General features: G+C 50.1%; 1 long non-coding RNA gene across 1 annotated transcript; it reads left to right on the plus strand.

Moving 5' to 3' along the window:
* Positions 1 to 2,007: 2,007 nt before the first annotated feature.
* LOC142604641 (uncharacterized) lies at positions 2,008 to 15,025 on the plus strand. The gene is made up of 3 exons (XR_012838494.1): positions 2,008 to 2,523; positions 11,644 to 13,629; positions 14,813 to 15,025. It is a non-coding gene; the product is annotated as an uncharacterized LOC142604641 (long non-coding RNA).
* Positions 15,026 to 20,449: the final 5,424 nt, after the last annotated feature.

The raw sequence follows: 20,449 nt of genomic DNA on the forward strand, positions 1-20,449 counted from the left end.
ACTCAGGGGATGGAAAAAAAAAATTGCCCTCAATTTCTTTGGGCTCCATCCCAACTCATGAGGATTCACTGGAACAAGCCAGGACAATTAATTCTGCATTTCTCCTGAACACACTGGATGTTCCCTTCTTCCGCAGAGACTGCAGAAGATAAGGGCTGTGACCTGGCACCAGCTCTGGGAGCTCAGGAATTTCTAACCTCATGTTCTGATAAGAGCTCTGACAAAGCCTGCCCCAGGATAGTTGGAAACAGTCTTTTTTTTTCATGGGTACTATGCAAGGTCAAGTTGTTTAGCATGGACCACCCCACGCTTATGCTGAACACTGAAATAATGATGGGAAAAGAGGCTGTGGCATTGCAGACCCTGCAACCCACAGTAGGGAACAGGCTCCATCCATGCAGTTTAAGCAGTGTGCAGGTCCTGCTCACCCAGGAGAAGGAGAGGGAAGGAGGGGCGTTCAGAGATGTAAAACCGCTGCATGAGGCATGTGCTTTGTCCCTCTGCAAGGGGAAGGGGCTGCTACCCCATGGGTTGGTGTCACCCACCCTGGCCAGCAGAAATTGGCTCCTGTGTGTTTGGAGTAGAGTGATATTTGCTGGCTTTAGGCTTGATTAGAATCTGGAAAATGCAGAGCAACACTCCTTCCCCAAAAATTCTGTGGACTAATCCAACATTTGCACCTTCACAAGGGGAATGAGCCTGCTCCCCTGAGCAAGGTGAGGAACAGGGAGTCATCTGGCCAAGGAGAGCTACCCGTGTGCTATCTGCTGCAGATCGACAACCCAATTTCCAGCTCCAGCCTCCCACGCGTGCTGCATCAGCGCTAACGTGATTCAGCTCAGTCCAGCAAACTGACTCGATTACTTATTCCTTAAAACAGCATCTTCAAAGATGCCCTCTCTGCGCACAGCTCCCTTGCACAGCCGAGCTGACCGCTCTGCTCTCTCTGTTGGGTTTCTTGGGGCAGAAGGCTCATGCAGAGCAGTGCAATGACCCCGATGTTAGGACAAGTTGTGTGCTCCAGGCGTATGCTGAGTGGCAAGAGATGCCTGGGCTGGATGTCAGGGGAAAATCCTTCCTGCTGCAAGATGCAGAAGGGAGAAGCCAGAGCAGGCAGGAATGACAGGACACACCAGGGTCATGGATTGCCCCTGTGCTGTGGTGCCATTACAAGTATTGGAAAAATGCCACTGACTGATAACTGGCTAGCAGCTAGGCCTGTTGCATCCTGGAAAGTGTGGTTTCCACCCATTCGTACCTGCTTATCCAGCTGAAAAAGGTTTTTGCCTCTTCAGAGGACTGGCTGCTTGGTGGGAACTTATGCAGAAGAGGACAGGGAGTCACACCCCTTCCAAATCCCTTGATGTGTTTGTTAAAAGGGCAAGAGGAGAACGTATGTGCCTTGACCTGCTAAACAAACAGGCACCCACATGAGAGGCTACAAAGGCCGGGTCCCACCCTGCGGCGTGCTGGCTGCTGACCACTGCAAGGAGCAAAATGCAGCAGAACACCTGGGTCCTCAGAAGCGGTCCTGTGAGGGCTGGGAAAGGAGCTTTGGCACTGGCAGTGCTTTCTGCTGCACACAGGCTGCTTATTCAGGAGCTGATCCAGTAAAACACTTGAGCACAGAGGTATCATTGAGTTCAGACGGACTGTGTACCTCCGTAAATGAGGTACTTGTGTGTTTGAGGCTACAGACCCGTGTAAGTCTGCTGGATCGGGGGCTTAGGGTGTAACACAGACTGCAGGATACTGAAATGCTTCAGGGCTGAGATCACTCTTGGCCCCGTGAAAGGACTGCGGAAGATTTATTGGCGTTTATCTTCATTGCTGCAGAAAAATGAGTGGTGTGTTTGGGCCAGAAAGCAAAAATCAGGCTCTTGGAAAAGCAACACAAAGTGTTTCCAAAGCTGCTGTGCACTTTAACGAAGAGTTTCCCCCACCCCAACCCATGCAATGCTCTTGCAATAAAGTCCCAGCTGTGTGGCTGGGGAGTGGGTGGGCAGGCGCAGAGTCTGGAGTCAGGGATGCTCCGAGGGGCCGAGGCTGGATCTGATGCACGGCTTCCCCGGGGGCTGCCGTGGGGCATGGAGGCCTGGCGCAGAGGAGGGGTCAGGAGACCATCAGAGGCTGCCCCAGGAAGGCGGAGTCACACTTGGCCTCCCAGATTGCTATGAAGAGTTCATGTCTTGCCCTTCTGGGGGATGGACCTGGGCAGAGCATCACCAGCACCATATCCTGAGCAACCTCTGCCCTCCAGTGCCAGGATTCAGAGCGGCTCAGAGGCTTTTGGCCATGAAAAGTGATGAACTTAAACTACAGACAGTTAAATCGTGTAAAGGAACAGCTGGGAAAAGGAGTGGGGGGAGTGGTCCATAGGGCTTTAGTTGATGGGAGGCCACAATTCTTGCATGCACTATTTGTAGAATGCTACCTGGACTTGGAAGGGGGATGATGGCCACCTCTGAGACCTGCTTGGGCATGGCTGATGCTGACCTGGTTCCTTGGTCTCCCTCCTGACAGGTATGGACGTGACTGTGGAGCAGGGCTGGCACCCCATGTTGGTGCTGGGAGGGCTGAGGGCTGGTGGTGCAGAAACACTGGACCTCATGCCAGGAGCTCTCTGGGGAGCAGAGGGGTCCCCCAAGGTCAGGGCGTTCTGGTGGATGGGGGAGGTAGTTACAAGGAGGGTGGCTGTGTGTGTCCTGCATGGCCACTTTGAGCTCCAACAGCCCATCCTGCATCAGCAGAAAAGGCATCTGGGCTATTTGGGTGGCACAAATATTTTGTCTGAGTGCTCTGGGATGGCCAACCAAACTGGAGCTGATCCAGCTGATCCAGCCAAACATCAGCTGATGGCTGATGCAGCCTGCTTGGCTGGAAGCTGTTCCTGCCATGTGGCTTGGTTTCCTTGGGCTGTCCTCCCTGCTCTGCAGGGAGCTCTGAACAACCCCCAAAACATGAGACCCCACCCCCAGAGACTGTTGAACACCAGCCCCTTTTGGTGGCTCCCTGGTAGAAAGGTGTCTGTCAATACCTGCCCTCTGCACCATCCATGGCTTTTGCAAGGGAAACATTTGGTGACCACCCCCAGGGGAGGTGAAATGTGCTGCTGGGGGGGGTGTGTGTCCATCCCCCAGGGCAAAGCAGGGCTTTTCTCCATAGACACACCACCCCAGGCCTGACATCCTTAGCAAACATCTGCAGATGCTCTTGAAGTGTGGTCTGTTGCTTCTGCATGTCTGAGTGCTTTGCTAATGCCCTTTGCTGCTCTTGCGACGTCGTTGCTTCTTGCTCCAAGGCATATTTTTAGCACAGAGCTGCATCTGGTCTGAATGCGAGTCTCCTTGTGAGTCCTCCAGCGCAGATAAGGAAGCAGGGAGGAAACAATCGTGGCCTCAGTTATTTTTGGCTATGAGAAGATCCTTATTAACAGCATGACTTTTTAATAGACAAAATACCCCTTCATTCGAGGCGAAGGGGAAACAATTGGTCCATTTATCCCCTACACTAACGAGGCTGCAGAAAAGGAGCTAATGGGAGCTCAGTTGATGAAGCAGACAAGGGGCTGCAGAACAACAGAGCTATTCTGGGAAGGGCAGGAAAGGCTGCTGGGACGGGAGGCTGATTTTCCTCTCCGTCCCGGAGTCTGTTCCCATCCACTGGTGCTGCCTCCCTGGCCAGCTGGGAGAGGGCAGAGCCATGGATGCCTGTGGGTTGGAGCCCACCCACCACAGATGGCCCTGATTTGTTCCTCTAAGTGGTTTGGGGGATGTACAGCCCCTCTGGGTCTCTTCCCCACCCTGGCATAGTGTGGGCTGGAGGCTGGGGCCACCAGCACTGCTGCTGATGGATGTGTGGGTCTGCAGCGACCTGCACTGGAGGGTCTCAGCCATCCCATGCTTCATTCAGGGCCGGCTGTTGGCATGGAGAGCCCCTTGGAGCCTCCTGCCTGTGCTCACAGACCCAGTCCCCGCCAGTACACCCCACAGACTGGGAATGACTGACCTGCCCATGAGGTCAACCAGAACTTGCCTCTGACCTCTGCATCTCTGCCCTGGCTTGGCTGGACCTCGCTTCCTGCCCCTGTGTCCAGACACTTGCCCCTTGGGATGTCTCGCAGCAACCTGTGATGGGAGGCAAAAGGACCCAAAATGCACGAAGGCCCCAACTCCCAACCCTGGTGCTGAGCCAGAAGTGAGGGGATGGTGCTTTTTTTGGAGAGAGCTGAGCACACAGTCCCTCTGCTGTCCCACCAGTGCTGCAGGAGGTGCAGGTACCCTGGACCTGCCTGGTGGGACCTGGCAGGGCTTTCTTGGTCCCTTTAAACCAAGGATTCCACCATGTCTGTGCTGGAGGGCTGGACTTTGGAGGCCCTTGGGCTCTCCCTTTCTTGCTGATGATTCCCTGAGCAGAGCTCTGCAGCGTGGTGCACAAGGAGATGGGGGTGCCCTCTGGTGACAGCACACCGTGTTGGGGACCTGCATCTGGAGCGAAGTGTGGGAGCTGTGGCTGCAATGCCAGCCAGAGGTGACAATGTCACAGGAGGGTGGCAGGTTGGCTCTCTGCAGCTTGCTGCTGCCTGGGACTCGATCTGTGCTTTCAGACCAATATGCATGCACTGGTTTGAACCCTGTGGGCTGGCACAGGGAGGAAAGAAGTTCCTGCGTCTCCCAAAGGGCTCAAAGGACAAACCCATTGCTTCCCTGAGCCCTTCTGCCAGGTGAGACTGCACCATCTCATGCTGGCTGCTGTAGACTTCCCGTAGGGCAGCAGAGACTTGTCTCTTGTGCAGCACTGCAGAAGTGACCCCCGGGATGTGATCTGGGCAGATTTAGTCTCTGCGGCAAGAGGAGCTGAAGGAGGCTGGGTGGCTGCTGTGGGCGGCACAGGGAAACATCATCCAGGAAAGGGCTGACCGAGGACAGGACCTCCTACACCACTGCCTCCCATGGGAGGCTGTTCAGCTCCCACACTTGTCATGCCCTTAAACACTGGGATGGCTAAAAACTATTTTCTGGCACTTCTGTTGAAGCAGACTGGATTCTGGAAAGCAGGAGTGCAGCCATGTTCAGGGCAGGCAAAATCACTGTATTGCTGTGCTTGCTTGCCTTGGTTGTCTGGAGATTTTAGGATACCCTGTGGTTTTCTTCTCTGTGCTCCACAAGGGAGGTTGTGTCCCTGGGAATGGCTCATGAAGGAAACACAAGATGAGGACATCTGATAAATGTGTTAATGTTGAGGAACACCACTTCTGGGACCAGGCTGCGTGGTCGTTGTTAAAGTCCTCAGGAGATGCCCTTTTTGTCAGTCCTGAGTCTGGCATCAAGATGTCATGGGGCATTGGCTCTTTGACCCAGGAGCCAGAGCAGCAGGAGATGGGGGTCTCTGCTCCCAGCATCAAACTCAGGTCTTTGCTGAGTTGCTCGACTCTTTCCTGTGCAGTTGGCCAGTGTTAAAAGAGGAATAAAGTCTCCTCTGGAGAGATGTGGCAGGCTTATTTATAAACATTTTCAAGTGCTCTGGGCTCTGCAGATGAAAGGGATTGTTAAAGTGCAAAGCATGGTCTTCTTGTAGATTCATTAACTGTCTGATATACAGCTCAAGTTACCCTGCTATCCTGAGTCATTTTGATTTCCCTGACAGCTGATCACTGCAGTCGGAAGGATGCAGTCTTCTGCAGCAGTAACAACGCGCTGCAGCAACCAGCCTCTTCCTTGCGATCTCAGTTCAGTGGCAGTGTCCAGAGATGGCTGTGTTTACTGGGAAAGGGTGCACCTTAGAATAAGAAAGGCAGCCAGACAGATGCTAAAAACCTATTTTATTTACATGTCAGAAATTGGACAGTGGGGTTTTTGGGCTGCATGGCCTCATGGGCAACTTGTCTGACTTGACATAGGCTTGGCATCTTTGCTGGAGGAACAGGTAAACCCTAGACTCACTGATGGGACCACGGCAGTGCAGGACCACCTCTCAGAAGAGTCCTTAGCTGTGTCATCCACCTTCTCCAGGCATTTTCCATGTGCTCGTAAAGCTGCTCCTGCCATGAGCTGTTTGGGTGAGTGACAGCTCTTCCAGTGGTGACCTCTTCACAGGTGACATCTATGTGACATCTCCAGAGAAAGCTGGCGTCCGCCAGAGTGGCTGGAGGAACAAGAGAGAGCAGCAGAGAATTCAAGTAGGGCCTGAATTGTTATCTGTTTGCATCTGCTTAGTCCTGCGCTATTCTGGGAGCCTTAGATGTGGTCAAGGCTCTGGAGGAGGTGGGGAGAGCTGGCAGGCAGACAAGCATGACTGGAGCTCTGGGGATGTAATTTCCAATCAAGTGATCCCCCACAAGCTGGGTAAACATCCTTTGATTTGAGCAATGCTCCAGCAGACAAAGAGATTGTGCTGTACTGGCTCAGCAGGTCCCAGCACTATCGAGCCGTTGTTCAAGTTCCAGCTCAACCCAAATCTGACCTTCCCAGTACAATCCACAAAAATAACCCTGATGGGCTCAAAGCTGCTAGGTTAGCTCTAGAGGGAAGGGAAGTTTTTCTCATTTTTCTCCCAAAAGGGTAATGAATGGGGCAATGGCTTTCAGAAACGTGGATGGTGGTCTGAGGGGGCTGACCCCAAGGGGCTGTGAGACTGCAGCCCATGGCACAAGTCTTGTGGCTGCTCATCCCTGGAAGTGCAGATGTTTCTCATCAGAGGATTGGGATGGTGGCTCAGGTGCTCCTGTGCTTCTCCGGGACAGCCTTTTCTCCTGGTCCTGTCTCCAATGTCCCCTGATCTGAAGCCTCTCGTGGGAGCTGGGAGAAGGCTGACTTGTCCCCCACCCTGAGACTCTGATTTTGACCAGCTGGGCCCCTGCCTAGAGGGGAACCTTTGGTTCTTGGGTCAGTCCTGATGGCCATGCTGTCTGGAGCTACCTCCTGGCTTTTGTAAGGTGACCTATGGCCACGAAGGGCAGGGACAACCTATATTTCCTGTGTTTTGCTTTCAGCTGGGGGTATTTGTGCCTGGACATGCCCTGGTACCAGACTGTTTCACCCTGTGGTTGTTTCTGTTCCTTCTCCCTCAGCTCCCACCATGCTGGCTGACCTTCACCCCAGGCTAAGGAGGAAGCTGTGCAGTGTGATGCAAAATACCAGGTGGGAAATAAGACCAGGATAGAAAACATACCACTGCTCTGTCCTTGGGGGAGCGGACTAATACATTCCTTCCTCTGACACCGTGGCAAGCGGCCACCTCTGCAGAAAGGAAAATGTGATGTACATCTGTGTCCAAGGTGAGAGCTGGGGTGATGATACAGCTACTGGGGATCAAACATCCTGCAGTTAGGGCTAATAGCTCGGGCATCACTCCCCATGTGTGAGGTGAACACCCTTACAGGACAGGGTCTTGCCTGGGATCTGCTCCTCCTGCACCTTCCAGGTTTGAGGATGTCTACGGCAGGAGGGACCAGTGGTTGCACAGACTGGGTCTTGCATAGTGAGGCTTCAGTAACTCCTCCCTTGCAGCAGCTAGGGCATGCCTGTTAAAAAGACCACTGAACAACAGCTCCAGAAGTCCACCCTACATCTGGTCTGGTCACTTTAGGTACTGTCTTTGGGTATGATCATCTGGGGAGCTGTATTGTGGCCCTAATGCTGGGGTTTAGTATGGAGTTCACACGCATAGATATTGGCATTTAGTGTCTTCAGAGATGACCTGGGATGTCCTACCTGACTTCTGTCTTCAGATCAGATCTGTGGGAGCCCTGCGCTGGGTCATGGGTGCTTTAGCTACCCTAATATGTCTAAAACAGCACTGGGTGCCTGCGTTCAAGCACCTGACTCCCACCCCAGGCTGCTGGACTAGATGTTCTCCATGTAGAGAGTCTGTGGTGTAAGGACTGGAAAGCTGGAGAGGTGGTAATCAAGGTCAGTTAGAGTCTGTAGGGTATCAGCAAGGTTGCTTGGTCCCTCCAGTTCATCCTGCCTCAGACAGGAGAGGAAGGACTCTCCCGGAATGAAGGGCAATAAACTTAAAACAAAGAAGAGGAAATATTTCTTCACTCAGCATGTGCACAGCCTGAGGAATTTACTGCAGAGGGGAGCCAGTGATGGATGCTGTCTTTGGATTGGAAACGAGGTTGGAGCCTTTAACACTATATTTCTGGTCTCACAGGCTCCCAGAGTGTTAATGTGTCTCCTGGCCACAACTGGGGAAGAGGACATCTCTGGGAGCCCCATGCGATGACCGGATGGGGAGCAAAGCATCATTTCCTTGGAGAGCGACATGTCAGCTGGTGTCACAGCATCCCTCCAAGGTCAGGTTAAGGGTCAGAGGCTCCCACCCCACTGTCTCCAGAGAGTGGGAGAATGCTGTCACGGCTGGTCTCAGGACAGCATCGTAGGAGCCATCTGGACCCGTACCATTTGCAAGAGTGCACAAAGCACAGTTGCTGAGCCTTTTATGAAAGGTGGGGGAGCAAAGTGGGGAAGGATCTGAGGTGGAGCATGAACTTGGTCACTCAGGTGGAGAGGGACATTTCCAATCGGCTCATGAAGCATGAGGGCAGTCAATAGCCAGATGTGTGGAGGTAGGGAGTGGTGTTAGAAACATCTCCTAATTAATCAAGGAAACTTCCCTTGGGCAAGTGGGTAGATGTTTCACAGGTCTTCATTCAGACTCATCTCAGAGAAGGGAATTTATATAAAGGGAAGGGAGCGATCTTAATCCCAGGTCCTGCTCAGCAATTGTGCGCTCAAAAGCAGAAAGTCTGCACAGGAGACTTGGCCCGTGCTCAGGCACTGCTTGGCCAGCGGATAGCAGGGAATGAGAGCAGCCTTTGGCTCGTCTTGGTAGAGCCAAGCCCCGTTTCATTTCTATCTCTCTTTGTACCATATGTGAGTATATTGCTCCTATTTGACTCCTGAGAATAGATATTAGCTTGCTTGCACCATTAGCCTGGCTTATGCTAATGGTAACTTCCCATCTGGCAGCCAGACTGTGAGTCATTCCACCCCTCCGGGCTCAGCAATCCCTAAAATCAGGGACTGGGCCTCTCCTGCAGCCCGGGCAAGCCAACACAGTCTGTTGTGGAGTGGCACAAACCATGCCCAACCTCTGCTCTGGGAGCCGGCGCTGTGCAGGAAGGGTGCTGCGATGGGAGAGCTCCTCAGTGGGCAGCAGCCAAACTGCCGCGCTGGGACAGGGCAGCAGGGTGTTTTGGTCTTGCTCAGGACCTTGGATTCCCTCTGGGAAGGCCTTTTGGAAGCATTTTAGCTCAGGTGTGAGCTGCTGGGTGCCAGGGACAAGGCAGGTTGGGCTGAGACTGCCACGGCTGTCCCCACATTGCTGCCTTTGCACCGGGAACATTTCCAGGGGCTGCCCAGAGGTGGAGGAATGGGAAGAGACAAAGCCCAGCACTTTCCAGAGGAGATGGAGGTCTTGGCAGCTGTGGGGAAGCTGGTCACACCAGTTGGGGTGCAGCGCTATGGGACTGGAATTCAAAGGAGGGAGTGGCTGGAGAGGGGCAGCATCTCCAGCAGAGCCTGGGCTCCTCGCTCCCGTGTCACCACTTCCAGCTGAGCATCTTACGCAACGCAGAGGCGTGTGGTGCCCGGTGACCTCCTCAGCTCTGGATAGCTTGGGGATGTCTCAGCACAGCACTCAGCGCCATGGCCACAGGGCTGGGTGGAAATAGGCACCAGAGAGGAGGATGTGACAAATATCCAGCCAAATTCTCACATCCCTGTTTCCTAAAGCGTTGTCCCATTGGGACTGGAAGCAGTGAGCCTGGAGAGGAGTCCCAGGAGCACGGGATGCACACAATGCAAAAGCAACCACGCCTTGGCAGGATCCTGGGTTTAAGTGTTTTGTGCCACTCCAGCACGGGCACAGGGCAAGAGTTAAACTGCAAACTTTCCAATACTTTTCACCAGTCCATCACCTTTCTTTTGTGAGCGTGGAGACAATTTTAGCAGTGATATGCTTCTGTCCATTCATGTTTTTTTCCTGGATCCCATGCATCACAAGGGCAAATCTTTCTCTGCCACCACAAACCGAAAAAGGCACCTCTGATGAGGGATCAAGCTGAGACTGCCATGCAACAACTTGTCCTCACGTTGGTGCCACTTTCTGCACTTAAAAATGGAAGTAAAGCCATGAATGCCAAGGATTCCCCCAGATATTTTAATATCCATAAAACATTAACACTATTATCCCCAGAAAAGTGCGTGAATGTTGTATATCATAAGGCATCAGTTGTGAGCATCATGACAACCAGTGCTTTTTCATTTGGCTTTCTCGATGCAACATGGCAGATAAAAACACCCCAGCAGTGCTGCAGCAGGGATACAGACCCAGCTACTGCAAGGGCTCAGGTCAGAGGAAGAGATTTCATGGAGTCCCTGTGCTGGGCTAGAGGTTTGATTAAGGGTTTGCCATTAAAAACTGTGTGATTTTACCATACAGCAGCTGGCACAGCTCAGGGATGCCACTTCTCATCCATTTGTCGTTTAATTTGTTAGCTTGCACGGCAGTCCCAGGCTTTAAGGCAGTCACATAAACCTGCCTTCCTTGTTGGGGTATTTTGGATCCAGCTTTGCTGAGCCCTGATTATGCAGCTCTTTTCACTACGCTCAGAGCTGAGTTTCCAAACATATAACTTTTAATGCATGGAGAAAGCCCCTTTCGTATATCTCCCTTTCGCTTACTGCTGCTCTGCCAATTAAAACTAAATGAAAACCATAATGCCATAAAATCTGGGAAACATCCAGAACAGGAATTATGAAATCATTTCCTCTTGATGTAAATAAGTAATCAATCTCTCTCAGTGAAACTACTTGTAATTTTTGTATAATTACAATGCTTTTCATGATGTTAACTAACGATCCACAGCATATTTCCTACCATGACTCTGACTTATTATTGCTTTTGATGTGGGAATCTTTTCTATTTCTTTTGAAAATGAATAAGTATGATTCTATGGTTGGTTTGATACGCAGATTCTAAGTATTTATGTATTTCAACAGCAGTACTTTGTTTTTCCTAAGCTTTATATCATTGCAAATCATGATTCCCCTCACATACAGCCCGACTCTGATTTCTACACAGAGATGGGCACTTCTATCTTATTTCTTCCCTGGTGACTGGTTCAGAACACATCTAGCAGCTACTGATAAAGCTGAAAATAAACAGCTAAACTAGTTATTACATTATAGCACCAAGGAAGATTGCATGAGAGCAGCAGTAACACACCAGGACTCTGAACTCAATCCCTGGCCTCTGAGAGGGTTATTTCCTCAGAAATATTGGGCAGCAAGTTGTAAAGGAAAAGACAAGTGTCTCGGAGATGAGCGTCTCTCATGCTGGAGTGTGGGATGCTGGGCTGGCTGGGGTGTTTCTGCTAACGCACTGAAAACGCAGGGTGGGAGCTGGCTGCTTTCTGCTTGGTGCTTTCTAATCCCAGAGCTCATTCAAGCACTAAGGTAGGGCGCTGCATGGGAGTTCAACCACTACTTTGCATAGTACTTAGAAAGATGGTGTCCCAGGCTGCTGGTAGCATTTACTTCCATTCAATAAATACAGATTTTCATGCTGCTTTGCTCCCTGGCATGTCTCTTACGCTGGACTTCCTGGGTGTAATTTCTGCCTTTTTTTCCACAGCCTCCATTTCAGCCTCTTTCCTCTGCTGAGATGAGCTGGATGCTGAGATGAAGGAGAAAGGAGGAGTTGGGGAGAGAAGAAAGATGACAAATGGGTGAAATGATAACTTATGCCTCTGGAGCAGAGGCACAGGGGCAGCTCTGAGGCCTGCAAGTTGGGAAAACAAGGAAGAAGCTGAACCTGACCAGGAATTATAACTGTTGATAAACAACAGGAGCTAAAAATAAAGGTGGTTTTATTGTTGCTGCTATTATTATTATTATTATTGTTATTATTATTATTATTTTCAATCAAATCCTGCCAGCTACAAGCACTCTGGCCTCAGCTGTGATTGCATCTGTTGATCTGTTGTGGACTGTGCCCGTGTTTGCTCCAAAACTCTACATGATGCCCTAGAATGGCCCTGGAGATCAGCCTTGGCCTGGCTTCCAGATGTGGGGACGGTCCCTCCTCTCTGCCCAGCAACTTCAGCTCTGGGGCTGCATCTCAGCAACGTGGATCATCTCACACATGAGTGCTTAACCCTCTGAAGGAAGCCTGGCATTTCCAGGTCCATTTGTGGTGGTCCATTTCTTCCAAGTGCTGGCAGCCTGTCTCAGCTCTTCCTCCAAATGACTTTTACTCTTCATCCTCTTTGCTATTTATTTATTGACCTGTGGTTTGGTTTCTTGTTGCCTTACGCAAGTCATGCAGCTCAGAAAAGCTGCTCTGCGCCAACCTGGGGAGTAGATGCACGTGTCTTAAGTCCCTGTTTTTCAGGCCACGTTATGATTTTAACCCATGATGACTTTAACTGTTGGTGCGGCCTCACTTTGAGGACTGTGTGCAGTGCTGAGCCCCAGTATTTAAAAAGGATGTGAAGGTCCTTGAATGCATCCAGTGGAGGGCAACGAAGGTGGTGACATGTCCTGTGAGGAGCGGCTGAGGACACTGGGTTTGTCTGGTTTGGAGAAAAGCTGCATCAGAGGAGGTTCAGACTTGACATGAGGAAACATTTCTCTATGAGAGGGTGGTCAAACACTGGAACAGGCACCCTGGAGTGGTGGTCGATGCCCCATGCCTGTCAGTATTTAAAAGGCATTTGGACAATACCCTTAGTAATATGCTTTAACACTTGGTCAGCCATGAGGTGGTGAGGCAGTTGGGCTAGATGATGATTGTAGGTCCTTTCTAACTGGTCTATTCTATTCTATGACTGAGTGAAGTTCTAAATTTGAAGGAAAACCCAAAATGTTGGCATTTACCCCAGAAGAAATATGATAACAAATTTCCACTCAGTAACATTGAGTTGTTTCTTTCTGTTAATGTCAGAACATAAACATTAATGTAATCAGAAGTCTATTTAGCCAGAGCATCAAATTTAATATACTGTTGAATTAGGACATTATTATTAAACCATTCATTTAAAACATTGAAATGCATAGTCTATAAACTCCAAATGAAACTGTCCTGCCACAGTGAGAAATTAGAAATCAGTCATTTCATTTTGGCTTGCTCTTAAGAAAAGTTTTGGTTCCAGTGTGACCACACTCTCCAGTGGGAAACTTTCTCCCAGAACAACTTGACTGCTCTGTGGTGAGGTTTTATCCTGAAACCCATTTTCCCACGTGCTCTATTTCTTGCTTTGTGGCTCCACCTGAACCTCAGGGAGGGTCTCAGGAGGGGGGGTGCTTCATTCTCTAGTCCTGCAGCTACCTCTGCTAGCAGTGGGCAGACTCCTCAACCCAGGCTGCCTTCACTGCACTTGAAGGACTTTGTGCATCTATTTAACACTTGGCTAAACACCACATACCTCCTCTGCAGAGCTTGGCATGTCCTCAGGGTTTAATCAATATTGTGGTCACCTTTCACTGTCCATTGCTTTTCCAGGGTACAATCTGAAAAATGAACTTTTCCCATGTGGCCATGATCTGTGGAGGAACAATCTTTGCAGTGAAGGTGTAAAGCAGTTTCCTGCCATTCCTGGATGACAACCATGTTTATCAGGTACCAGGCTTGGAAGAGTGTTTTATTTCTGTTCCTGTCGCAAGGAGCAGCCTTTTCTTCTGGCTGCAGTCTATCACCCCAAGTTTCCACCATCCAACCCACCAGTTTGGGGCCAAGATGTGGCAATTCAGCAGTGTGGGCTGGCAGCAGGAGCCATTGCTACTATGTTCACTGCGGAGCAGACCAAGCAAGTGCAGGTTCCATTGACTTGCTTCTTCTCTGCTCTGTAAGGGTGGATTAAGGTTGAGTCCCAGGCAAGACAGGGCTTGAAGAAGCTGGTTTTGTAGCAGTTCTGGTCATGGGGAGAAAGATCCTGGACTCAGCATTTGCCTTTGGCGGTGGTGTTCACCAGCTGCTTTGCCAAAGGGCTTGGCTGGTTTGCAGTAAATAACTTCTGGAGCCTGACTGCCGTGTCCAAGCCTGTGACGGCAAAAGATGGTAATTGACTTCTAAGCACATGATCTCACTGGCTCCTGTCCATTGCAAAAATACCTCATGAAGGACCCATTGATCAAGGAACTGCCCTGTATAGTTGTGTCACTTACAATCTCTAACAACATACGTACAAGAGCAGCCAGGCATTATCTGGCCACAAAACACTGCTGCTGAGGGATGTTTAGAGTCCAGCAGAATCCACACGACCAGGGAAATTGAGAACTGAGGCTGGAAGCCTGGCTTCTGCTTCAGCCCCAAGGGCTGTCCCAAAGACGTGACTTTCAGAACCTTATGCCAGGCAGAGAGCATTGGCCAAGGGTTGTCTTCCCTTGCTCTCTCTGCCTCAAGGTTTTCTCTACCTTCTATGGTGAGTTGGCCCTGGCTAGAGGCCAGGTGCCCCCCAAAGCCGTTCTATCGCTCCCCCTCCTCAGCTGGACAGGGGAGAGAAAATATAATGAAAGGCTCGTGGGTCAAGATAAAGACAGGGAGAGATCGTTCACCAATTACTGTGACAGGCAGAACAGACTCAATTTAGAAAAATCAATCTAATTTATCATCAAACAAAACAGAGTAGAGCAATGAGAAATAAACCCAAGTCTTAAAACACCTCCCCCCACCCCTCCCTCCTTCCCAGGCCCAACTTCACCCCCATTTCTCTCCCTCCTCTGCCCCAGCGGCACAGGGGGACGGGGAATGAGGGTTGTGGTCAGTTCATCACACGGTGTCTCTGCTGCTCCTCCCTCCTCAGGGGGAGGACTCCTCACACTCTGCCCCTGCTCCAGCGTGGGGTCCCTCCCATGGCAGACAGTCCTCCACCAACTTCTCCAACGTGACTCCTTCCCATGGGCTGCAGTTCTTCACCAACTGCTCCAGTGTGGGTCCCTCCCATGGGGTGCAGACCTTCAGGACCAGACTACTCCAGCACGGGGTCCCCATGGGGTCACAAGTTCTGCCAGCAAACCTGCTCTGGCGTGGGCTCCTCTCTCCACGGGGCCACAGGTCCTGCCAGGAGCCTGCTCCAGCATGGGCTTCCCAGGGGGTCACAGCCTCCTTCAGTTGCCTCCACCTCCTCTGGTCTGGGGTCCTTCACAGGCTGAAGCTAGATATCTTCTCCACCATGGACCTCCATGGGCTACAGGTGGATCTCTGTTCCACCATCATCCTCCACGTGCTGCAGGGGGGCAGCCTGTGTCATCATGGTCTTCTCCACAGGCTGCAAGGGAATCTCTGCTCCGGCACCTGGAGCACCTCCTGTCCCTCCTTTTGCACTGACCTTTGTGTCTGCAGAGTTGCTCCTCTCACATCTCGCTCCTCTCTCTGGCTGAAAACGCTGCTCCTAGTTTTTGTTTGTTTGGGGTTTTTTTCCTTTTTAACTATATCATCCCAGAGGCACTACCACCATGGCTGATTGGCTTGGCCTTGGCCAGCGGTGGGTCCATCTTGAAGCCAGTTGGCATTGGCTTTATTGGACATGGGGGAAGCTTCTGGCAGCTTCTCGCAGAAGCCACCCCTGGACCCCCATCCTCGCTACCAAAACCTTGCTACACAAAACCAATACACCTTCTTAAGATCCTTCCTGCCAGGAGACCCCTAATTCTTTACCTCTTCCCATAGCACTCTTACATCTTGCAGCAGTCATCAGCAACACTCCTGACTCTGCTCTGCAAGGACTGGTGATGGAGGGAGGTTGCTCTGGTCACTGCTTGAGCTGCTTCTCCCCTCTCCGATAATTTCCATTCTTCGTTGTTGTCCCATAGGTTGCTCTCTCTGGAAATGAGTTGCTGGACAGGCTTGCCAACTACTGCCCTTACCATGACATGCTGGCAACCTTCTCTCCCAGCGTGATAGGCAACCTTCTCTCCTAACTTTCTTCCAGATAGCAGAAAAACATCAAAATACTCTTCCACCCCCACACTCATCTCATCTCACAGGGGCTCAGTGGGAGACCTAAATCCATTTGGGGTGTGCCCTGTTCCAAAGTAAAGGAATGAGAAGGACTAGAGGAAGGACCTTCTGAATGAACCTCATCTCACCTCTTCATGGATTAATACCAGGTTCCTTGCTCTGGTTTTTGTCAGTCTAGAGGAAGGCAGTTCTTGAACAGCATCTTAGGGGGGCCCTGCTGGAAGGCACAATGAGATTTGGAGGATCAGAAGGGTCTCTACCTCCCTTTGGTATCTGAACTTCACAGATGCTACAAAAGTCCACTTGTCTGCAAAGGAGAGCTTGAAAAGGCCTCTAGAAGTCCCTCATAGGAACTGACATGTCAGACATAAATGGGTTGGAGGTCTGGAGGAGGAGGACTGTGTGCTGGTGGAGACTGGGCTGCAGGGAAGGAAGGCAGGACAAAAATGGCAGATGGTACCCAGGGCAGAGTTAAAAGATGCTGATGACTGAGGAGAGAGGGAGTTTCCATGGTGCAGTCTTGCACTGCACATTGCCTGTACCCAGCCCGTGATATTAATCACTCACTTTCACCAACATCAGAAAAAATAGATCCCTCCCCTCATGATATAATAATCAGAAAATTCAACAGCTCCAGTTTAGCCAGAGCCAAAACCCTCATTCTGGAAATACTGCTCCATTTTTCAAAGTCCTTTGAAACCAGTTCTTGATTTTTTTGGGATGACTCTCCTTTCCCAAAGAGCACTCCAGCACTGTCTCTGCAGCCCTTCTCCCAAACCATATGAATCACTCTGGCCTCGGGGAACTGCCACAAGTCACTTGAGCAGCTAAAAATATCTCAGAGGAAGCAGGACAAAAATACACATATCCGCTGCCGTAATGCTAGGCTCAGGAGGGCACGCACTGAATTAACATGTTCCCTTTTCTGCTGTTTCATTCCCCGCAGGTTTATTCGTTAGTGAAAGCCGATCTGAACAAACACAGAGGTTTGTAGGAGACTTTATGGGAAGTTGCTTTTCTGGGGAGGAAGGGTAGTGGAAGAAAATTTATGTATTTCAAAGGTGGCCCACAGCTCTGATTTCCAATGTCTTTCTGGCTTAGGGTTCTGCTGTACAAGGGTTTCTTCCAGAGTGATGAGTGGAGCCTTGCTAAGCCAAGGGAGCTGAGGTGCATCTTCTGTGGACTCCTCTTGGTGGCTGATGGTACTCTTGATGGTCTGCCTTGGTCTTCAGGGCTGGGTGTTTTGAAGTGGCAGCTGTGATTCAACTGCACTGTAGCTGCCTTCCAGGGGTGTGTGAGTGTTTATCTGCCTGGAAAATTTAATCCCAACAACTTTTAATAGAGAAGCTACTGGCAACAAGGGGACAGAAGGGGCATGCACAGCCATGCCTCTAGCTGTTGTGTGTGATGAGCTGCCCTGCAGATGCTTTACCCATTTGCTGGTACATGGATCCTGCAATGAGGGTTTTTTTGTGTGTCTGGCGGCTGATGATGGATCTGCACAGAGAAGCAGCCATGGTGATCCCCAGGCTGCCCTATGCAGTGGGGCCAGGAAAGGAGTCCAATGTCCCACGTATCTCCAGAGGTCCAAACCAGCCAGAAATAAACCAGTCTGTCTGGAAAATACACTCTTATTTTCCTGCAATATTAAATTCTCTTCCCCAGACCGGACTCCGTCAGGTCCAGCAATATCTAATCTTGGAGCAAGAGCACCTTCAGAGTCGTCAGTTGCTGTAAGCACTTGTGGGTTTTTAAGAGCCATTGCACTCAGGCACAGAGGGCATTATCTCACCCGGTGTCCACAGGCAGCCTCCAGCTGAAGGCAGATTTCTGCTGCAATAACTTCTATTTCATCTTATACCTTGAATTTATGGCATAGTGCTGGTTCCTTTCCACTGTCTTTAAAAGGAGCCTGGATGCATAGGTCAGTTGGAAACATCTCCATGGGAGATGTTTACAGTCAGACTGATGAGTCTGTCGCTGCACGTCCTCAAGGGAGTCTATGAAGTCAAAAGACAATATGCCGTCATTCCCAACAATCCCACGTCCGCACTGGGAGGCTGCTAGTACAGTGTGACATCAAGTCCATAGAATCCAACTGTCCTACCTGCTCTGAGAAATGTTATCTAAGCAATGAAAGGTCAACGAGGCTCTGAAGCCTGATGCTACATGTGTAAACACGTTTAAGAAAATGTTTCCAGCAGAGGATGGACGTGGATTTTTGTTGCAGTGGCTATAATGCATGACTGCCTATGCCAAAGACAACACATGGTCTCTATGCTGGCTGCTGTATATAGAATATATACTTAGGCTTTATGACAACTTGGAAGAATGTCATGTCCTAAATGGAAACTAGTTACAGTGAAGTAGGTTGGCTGTTCCTCAACTTCTGAAGTAAGAGATACTGAAATGATAGGGGAAAGACATTTAGGTTGGGAAAAATATAAAAAAAAATTTGTTAGACTGCAAACAAACCAAAGAATTAAAAAAAAAAAAAAATTGGAAACAGTCAAATAAACATCCTCCATGATGATATTTCCAGACACTAGATCTATGGTCCAAAGCTGGCCTGGATTTGTTTATGCTGGAAACAGTCATATCCGAGTTAAGAATTATTGCATTCACTTCCAGAAATAGCTAGAGAATACAACCACCAAACATCATCTCTTGTACAAAGGTTATATCTGCCGGACGAGGCATACCAGAGATCCCCAGGCAGTTAAAGTTAATGCCCATGGACTGATGTCATGAACATGACATGTTTTGCTTGACAGTGCAGGAATATATCTTTGAGTACAGGATACCTGGTATCTACTTAACTTACAGGAATTTGGGCAAAGTATTGAAATAAAAGTTATTTCACTGTGATTTTTAGCCCATTCTGCCCATCCTCCCTCTTGGTTTCTGGAGTTATTACTTCTTTTCACCAGGCCCCTTGTAATGAAGTGAGGTCCAAGTACAATGGAGCAGACTGCTCCAGGCTGCTACATCCTTGTTTTCTCCAAGAAAACACCACCAAAATACAAAGCAAAGCAAAGCAAAATAGCCCATTTAAGCCCTTTTAACCCATTAGCATTTGCTTTATTTAGGTAGCTCTTGATTCCCCCTCCCCAAAGGCAGGCGGGAGAGGGGCCAGAGCCGCACGTCCTGCTGGTGAGCTGGGGCCGGCTGGTGATCCCCGGCACACGGCCAAGGAGCCCAGGAGCCGGACTGAGTGAAAAAGAAGCAGGACATGCAGGTCCAATCTGTTTGCCCCGTGCTGGCCCATGGGAGAGGAGGTTGGTTTTTTTTCCCCGTGAAGAACTCATTGGAATCAAGAAAGACGTTAATAAGCCAAACGGAGACTGTCTTGCTTCACCGTGCTGCCTGGCTCACTTCCAGTCCAGGCTGTTATTAAATTACCCAGAAAACAGGAGGAAAGAGCCCCACACGCCAGCTTTCCTAGCAGCCTTTGTCTCTGATTTGTGCCAATCAGTCCTGAAACAAGAGCCAGGCAGCGGGACACCTCCGTCGAGCTGTAACGTCTCGTGCGGGGATCTCGCTTCACAGCTCCCTGCGGACCCTGCTCCGTGGCACGATGCAAGATCAGACGGCAGCTGCAAATTTGGCTCGCTGTCCGAGGCTCCACAGGCTCCCGTGGGCAATGAAACTGCCAGAGCTTTGACCCCAGGAGCACAAAGGGGACAATCTGGTGCAAATTGGAGTGGACCATATCGGTCATTTCAAATTCAGGTTTATTTTCTGCGGTGCAGCCAAGGGGCTTTCCAGCTCATGCAGCCAACGTGCCCTGGCTATCTGTGCTGGTGGCAGCTGCTCAGGCCAGGGACAGGGGGTCGGGGTCCCCCTCACCCCACTTGGGTTACTGCTCCCTCTGCAAAATGATCTGGGGTCACAAAAGCAGCGTGGAGGTTTGTTTAATGGACGACTGCGATGGGCACACTGGGGAGGAGGTATCTGGAAGGGCTCACTGGGGACAGCAGGCATCCCTCTTGCCCATCGATACCTTATTTAAAAAGTCCTCGTTATTCATGGACAGGATGACAATGAGGCTTCCATTCATCTTGGCTTTATTTTTGTTTTCTTATCAATCCATAACACACTTTGTATGGACAAATGATGTTACTTTGAGACTCGTCCTCTAGCAGAATTGGTATTTAGCAGCTTGTTGCAGTCTGTCCAGATCTGCTTATGCATGGCACACATGGAGACAGCTGTAACAGCTACAGGAGATACCTGAGGTTTTGATTAACAGATAGAACTGGGATTCACAGTTTCATAATTAGACTCTTCCCTAATTCAAGACTCCAGCAAGCCTGCTCTCAAATTTCAACACTGTTCTGATGTTTACGATTTCCAGAAAAGTCAGCATGTATTTCAGGGAAAATGACTGAATCAGGTTAAGTGAATTTCATTTGCTGAAATCACTGTGAAGTCAGGTGTTTGAAAGATAATGCATACAGCCAAACAAAGTCCTTTTCTA

Source organism: Balearica regulorum, chromosome 20, assembly GCF_011004875.1.
Source record: "Balearica regulorum gibbericeps isolate bBalReg1 chromosome 20, bBalReg1.pri, whole genome shotgun sequence".
Lineage (NCBI taxonomy): Eukaryota > Metazoa > Chordata > Aves > Gruiformes > Gruidae > Balearica > Balearica regulorum.